Source organism: Hyaena hyaena, unplaced genomic scaffold (genome assembly GCF_003009895.1).
Source record: "Hyaena hyaena isolate Hyena2069 unplaced genomic scaffold, ASM300989v1 scaffold_62, whole genome shotgun sequence".
Taxonomy (NCBI): domain Eukaryota; kingdom Metazoa; phylum Chordata; class Mammalia; order Carnivora; family Hyaenidae; genus Hyaena; species Hyaena hyaena.
Window position 1 is genome coordinate 1,260,397 of NW_024080694.1, and position 7,217 is coordinate 1,267,613.

The 7,217-nt window shown below is 41.4% G+C and overlaps 1 non-coding gene across 1 annotated transcript; it reads right to left on the bottom strand.

The window, feature by feature from the left end:
* Nucleotides 1-1,631: 1,631 nt before the first annotated feature.
* On the bottom strand, nucleotides 1,632-1,734 carry LOC120231790. Its single transcript, XR_005528424.1, has one exon. It is a non-coding gene; the product is annotated as a U6 spliceosomal RNA (small nuclear RNA).
* Nucleotides 1,735-7,217: the final 5,483 nt, after the last annotated feature.

Below are 7,217 nucleotides of genomic sequence, written 5' to 3' on the forward strand. Positions count from 1 at the left end.
AGCTGCCCCCAACAAGTTGACTTTAAGCCCATATGGTGTTTAGAGTATGTGGTTTGACTGAGGATTTAAAAGGATAGCTGGGTAATGTGTACACATGCAGCCGAAACTAAGGCTGTCCCACCAACCACAGTAGGAACCATGTGCAAATCTAGTTGATGAGGAACTCAACTCTCAGTTCAAATGGAAGATTTAGCCCAATCCATTGATCAGGAGAATCCTACCAAAGAAAGCAGTAATCATGGACATATTTTTATCTCAAAGAGGCATTAGAAATCATCTAATGTTACATTTCTCAAATTGGTTGAGGAGGGGGACAATAATCAGAATTACCTGGTTCAGTGAGGAACAGAATGTAGGAGTATTGAGCACATACAGCTTGTCAGAGCTCCAAAGAGATCCTTTTTTAACTTTTTATAATTTATGAATCACTGATCCAAACAATGATTTATATATAGCCTTGGCTGTAACCATTCAAACCATCCAGCAAGGGAGCTTTGAAAATTCTTAACATCCAGGTCATGTCACAGCCAAATTAGAATCTCTGGGTTAGACTTAGGTACCAATACTCTGAAGAGTCATGTAGGAGAGGTTGGGAATCCATAGCCTGCAATAACGGGGAGCTTGCTAACACCAGACCCAGAATAAGTACCCAGCTGATATTTGAGTAGCCACAAAGAGCCTCTCCACTTCCCTCTAGACAGCTCTACAACTAAGAATTATTGGGGGACGCCTGGGTGTCCCAGTCGGTTAAGTGTCTGACTTCAGCTCAGGTTATAATCTCGTGGATTGTGGGTTTGAGCCCTACATTGGGCTCTGTGCTGACAACTCAGAGCCTGGAGCCTGTTTCAGATTCTGTGTCTCCCTCTCTCTCTGACCCTCCCCTGCTCATGCTGTCTCTCTCTCTCAGAAATAAATAAAATCAGAAATAAATAAAACATTAAAAAAAAAAGAATTATTGTGCCCTTCAGGTAAAGTGTTATCTTTAAATGAACATTTTTTTCTTTAATTGTGGTAAAATACACATATAAAATTTACCACATCAACCACTTGTAAATGCACAGCTCAGAGTGTTGGATATATTTCTATTGCTTTGCAACAGATCTCTAGAACATTTTCATCCTGCAAACCTGGAACTCTATACCCATTGAACACTGACTCCTTGTTTCCTTCCCCTTTCATCCCTTGGAAACCATCTTATTTTCTGTTCCTATGAGTTTGACTATTTTAGATACCTCATATAAATGGGATCATATATGTGCCTTTTTGTGACTGCTTATTTCACTTAGCATAATATCCTCAAGATTCATCCATGTTGTGGCATGTGGCAGGATTTCCTTTTTTTTTTTTAGCTGAATAATATCCCATTGCACGTGTATATCACATTTTCTTTACCCATGCATCTGTCCATGGATATTTGGATTACTTCTACCATTTGGCTATTGGGAGTCAAGCTGCAATGCACTTGGATATGCAAATATCTCTTTGAGATCCTATGTTGAATCATTTTGGATATATACCCAGAAGGGGGATCATATGGTACTTCTATGTTTAATTTTTGAGGAATCTCCATAACTGTTTTTCATAGTAGCTGCATGATTTTCAATTCCTGCCAACGGTGTATGAGGGTTCCAAAAAATATGGAACGCCTCAAGAATCTGCATGTCATCCTTGCATAGGGGTCATGCTGGTCTTCTCTGTATTGTTCCAATTTTACTGGACATGCTGCTGAAGCAACCACTAAATGAAAAACTCTTGAGATAATTTTCATAACTTATTAACAAATCCCATGAGAGTGACAGATGGAGTCTCAAAAATTCATAAAAACTACATATTTGAATAATTCATTTTAAGAGGAATCCAAAAAACGGTCAAGTCAAAGTGACTAAAGGGAGCCCTCAAAGCATAGTCCCCAGACCAGATCATCAGCCTCATTTAGGAATATGCTAGAAATGCAGATTCTTGGGCCTCACTCCAGACTTACTGACTCAGAAATTCTGTAGGTAGGATCCAGCAACTTGTGTTTTAAAAGGTTCTAGCACTTATGGAAGCATACTAAAGTTTGAAATGCTCTTTCTGTTATGATTTTATGGATCTTAAAAAGAGTCCTCTAAGCTCTAAGACTTTATTGATGCGAGGAATGTCAATGAATACATTCCTTTTTGTTTTATTTTGCTTTTTGCTATTTGTCTGTTGCTTGTTTGGTAAAACAGCCTTGCTGTAAGTATCAGTGACTTCAGGATTGAAAGCTAGCTTGGGCAGTAGTTTACACTATAAAGTATGATAATATTAACTTCTTGGTCATGATGTATTCTGTAAAATGAGGAGACTAGACCAAAGGTGTTGAATATCTGCCTTACACCACTCTTCCAGAGCCCAAAGCAGACACTGCTAATTGATCTCACTCAGTCCATGTAGAATCCTATAATCCTTCTTACCAGCCTTACCAACAGATTAAATTTATGTCATGAGATGAAACCCATTTGCCACCACATAATCTTTATTTTCCCATCTAGCTATGTCCTCAAATAATATGCACTCCAAACATTATCCATTCTAGGGTAATCCTAGGGTATCCATTCTCTACAACTGTAAATACTCTATGAGCTTAGTTTCTTCAGCTATACAATGCTACTAACGTTATCTACTTCATGGGGTTTTTAGGAAGATTAAAGGAGATATTATATCTGAACCAGCTAGATCAGTGCTAGGCATAAAGTTTTAAAAGTATCATTAAACCTTAGTTCCTGCATTCTCTACATTTTTTTCTGACCATTCACCTTGGCCGCCAGCTACAGCTGATCAAGTGCCGTGCTGCTCCGAGAAGCATGAGAGCTCCTGGTGGTGACCTGGCAATAATGAGGACTGACTGATTGCTTCTCTTACAGCGCTTCCCTCATCATTCTCCTTACCAAGTCTGCACTTTGGCTGAACTAGTTGCTTTTGGGTGAAAAAGGAGGGAGCCCTTTCACTTCATAGTTAATCTAATCTCACAACAGAAAAATCAAAATGATTATATCATCCAGCACAAAACTAAACTCTGCATACATACAACCAACCTTTGAATGCTAACTTAGTAAGACGTTAATGAACAGGTTTCCCTCCTGGATTAGATGTCAAGAAGTTAAGATTTGTTGAGGCCCACACATGCACAAAAGCTCTGTTACCCAATTTGCTGTTATATCTGATTTCTTCCGCACAAGACTTTAAGACATGCAGAGTTACATTGTTTCTGATTTACAGATAAGAAAACTGAGGTCCCAAGAAGTTAAGAAATGTAACCAAAGTCATAAGCTTGAAAAAAGGATCAGCTACCTAATTTGCAGAGCACAGTGCAAAGTAAAGTTGTAGGGCCTCTTTTTTGAAAGATGATTCAGAATTTTAAGATAGAGGGGTGCCTGGGTGGTTCAGTTGGTTAAGCATCCAACTTCGGCTCAGGTCATGACCTCACCATTCATGGGTTTGAGCCCTGCATCAGGCTCTGTGCTGACAGCGGAAAGCCTGGAGCCTTCTTCAGATTCTGTCTCCCTCTCTCTCTGCCCCTCCCCAGTCTCGGTCTCTCTCAAAAATAAATAAACATTAAACATTTTTTTAAAAAAGAAAAAGAAGAAGAATTTCAAGACAGAGACTGAAGATCATTAGGCCAAGCATGGGGATCTCTGCACAGGATCCAGCCTACAGTGCAGGTTGTAGGTTAATGAAGCTGGCCTTGCCTGTGTCAGAAAAGATTCTAAAAGGTGTGTCATTTTTCTGTTCCAACATATGGGAGAGCCAAGTAACTCAGCAGGAAGTACATCTTGGAACTCTGGCCCCAGAAAGAGGGTGAAGAGCTACCGGGAGTAAGAGTGAAACCCAAGGATAACCCAGTCAGCTTCATGGGTTTGAGAAGGGATCCAAAGGAGCAGCCCAAAGAGACGAAGCAGCACTGGGTTGGAGTCAGAAAACCTGGGCTCAGATGTTGCCTTGGAAATATTATTTGAATGATCTCAGGCAAGTCATTGAGCCCTACTAAGCGTCTGCCTCCTCCCTTGAAGAAGTGAGGGTTCACCATCTTTTCTTAATTCACAGATTGAACTACTACAGGGGTTGAAGCACATAACTGCCTACAGTATGCAGGCAAGTACATGAGGATAGCGGTTTTGGAGCCATTAACTGTAGCCCCAACGCTCTACCCCAACTACCTCTTGTATCCAATGATTTAAGTGGGTGCCAAAGGGTCTCTAGGGAAGGATGAAAATCTGAACTGTGTTCAATAATGGGATTCTGATGTAGAATGGCAGATGGCTGAACTACAGGGAGGTTAACTGAAGACTGCAGGGACCAAGTAGGAGAATTCATCGAACACTTAATAGGTTCTGAATCATCATCTTGGGCATAAATTGTTTCTAATATTAACAGTGAATGACTCTGAGATTATATAGCATCTATCTATGTTGCTAAAAAAAAAAAACACGTATTTTTTTACTTTCTTTTCTTCTTGCTCCTCCTCTTCAATAATCACTCCAAGAATTTCAGCATTGCTTTTTTGGCTCTGGTCCAAAGGATTACGATCACGTTGTGGAAAGAGTATGTACAAGCTGTCCAGTGTGCCAGGAAACCTTTTTCTCCTTGGCTATTGTTATTGTCACTGGCCTATAGGGTCCCTCACACACGTCGCCTGTATGTAGCAGTGACTGAGACATGCTCACCAATATTGGTTTGAGAGGAAGGTGTATTGCTTCTGGGAGCAAGCCATTGTCTCTTTGTAATTGTCTCATGTCTCATGTCAAGCCATTGTCTCGTGTAATCTGCCATGGTTACAGGAGATGAGTGGCCTTGAGTCCATTGCCACAGCTCAAGGTCTCACAGCCTACATCCACATATACTAATGGATATTTTTGTGAGACTCATCCATAGGACAGGTGGACAAGATTAGAGAAGAGTCTACCATGAGCCACACAATGTACCCAGTACTAGGTCTCCACTGAGATGGGGAGGCAGATGTAACACTACTTTATTCTACTCCACAAGGTCAGTCTCATGTCTTCTTATCATTTGCTAGCAAGGTGAGAGTAAATAAAGGTTTGTCCTTAAGAATCTGGGGCTTCACCACATTGGGGCTGCCATTATTATTTGCTCTGCCACTGCATTCAGCTCAAAGTGGATGAGCTCATCCTTGCTTGTCTCCATGAGATCAAGAGCAATTTATCTGCCTCTCTCCAACCTTCTTAATGACCTTCAGAACTGATGTCTAGCTTCCCATATTTCCATCTTTGATCTCTAAGACAATAAGTACTCTCCCTCTCCCCTTTGATGATTCACCATTTATTCAGCATTCATTCAACAGATACTTACTGAGCACTTGGTAAAAGCCAGGCACTATTCTAGAAACTCGAAATTGAAGAATGAACAGAAAATAATCCCTGCCTTCACAAAGCTTACATTCTAGTCCCAAAGTCTACTTTATTTCCTTCCCCAATTATCGGCAGTTCAAAGGATACTCATCTACCTCACCCGAGGCCCCAAATGTAACCTCCTAAATAAAACAGCATGACTTGGTATATTTTCAAGGTCTAAACTGCTTAGAGTTATTTAGTCAGCATGTAATATTTCAAGAGAAAGGAAGAAGTAGGGTTGACACAATAGAAACAAAAGTCCACATCAGACCTTAAGAGTTCTGAAATCATGAGAAATCATGGGGCACCTGGGTAGCTCAGTCAGTTGAGCATCTGACTTTGGCTCAGATCATGATCTCACAGTTCATGGATGCAAGTCCTGTATTGGGCTCCGTGCTAACAGCTCAGAGCCGGGAGCCTGTTAAGGATTCTGTGTCTCCCTCTCCCGCTACCCCTCCCCACTCGTGTGTGTGTGTGTGTGTGTGTGTGTGTGTGTGTCTTTCAAAAATAAATAAACATTAGAAAAGATTTTAATGGAAAAAAGTAAGAAATCGTGCTTCTGGGTGCACTATGGAGAGCGTTTCTTGGAACAATCCATAAACAAGTCTTAGTGGCTGCTTAAAAAAAAGGCTGCATATTGGGGTGCCTGGGTGGCTTAGTCGGTAAAGTGTCCGACTTGGCTCAGGTCATGATCTCAGGGTTCATGGGTTCAAGCCCCATGTCGGGCTCTGTGGCTAACAGCTAGCTCAGAGCCTGGAGCCTGTTTCAGATTCTATGCTCCCTCTCTCTCTGACCCTCCCTTGCTCACAGTGCCTCTCTCTCTCTCTCTCTCTCAGAAATAAATAAAACATTAAAAAAATTAAATACAAAAAAAAGGCTGCATATAAACCGAAGGGTGACAAACCGCAAGCAACAACCCCATGGAACCTTTCTCAGCAGGTGTAATCTGTGGGACAAAATTAAACGATGGAATCCATCGCTTTATTTTACTTACTTCTATCCTGTGATAATGCCAAGAACGCCAGCATGACTGGCTCTCTTAGATATCAAAACCAATGGGGTGTTGGATGAATGGATTCACCCAGCAATCCATTAAGTGCTGATGAAAAGGAATCAGAGCCTTGGAAGCAGGAACCTTGCATCCCCCACACAGAGAAGCTACAACACTGTTATAATCAAAGGCGCAGAAGGTGCTGAAGCTAAGAGCTTAGTTGAATAGGAGCAGGGTGATAGGAGGGATGGCTCAAGTGAAGTAGTGAGAGTGGAAATTGAAGACAGATTCCAACAGTGAGTCAAGACCTAGACTGACATGAGTTCACGTGAGAACCTCCTCCACCCTCATCCCGCCACGAGACATCAGAGAAAGAACAGAATAGAAAGAGTGGCCTGGGCTCTGCAGGTAAGCAGGTCATGGCTGGGACCTACGTTGTCAGTTTGGATTCACAGTGTAAAAGCCACAATTGTCCTGTAATATTAGATGCCTAGCTGTTTCTCGCCCTGCCATTCTGACAGTGACAGAAACTGATGGAATCATTAGCAGATGCCCCAGTATCATAGTGCCTCTGTCATCCTCTTCACCAAATCACTCCACATTTTGTTCTACTCGGTGACTGGTGGGTAGGCTGAAACTGACAGAAGAATCTAGAATACCATCTTGCCAAGCACAAGTCTAAACTGGGTCTGCATGACTTCACGGGTTTAGGACAAGGGTTAAGAAATATCTAATTTTAGCAGATTGGAATTTGCAGAAGTGTTGAGAGCCAAAAAAAAAAATTAAAATCCTTAACCCTCAACAAGAGATCCTGCCGGGACATCCAAAGCATCTCAAGTTTCTAACATCATTTA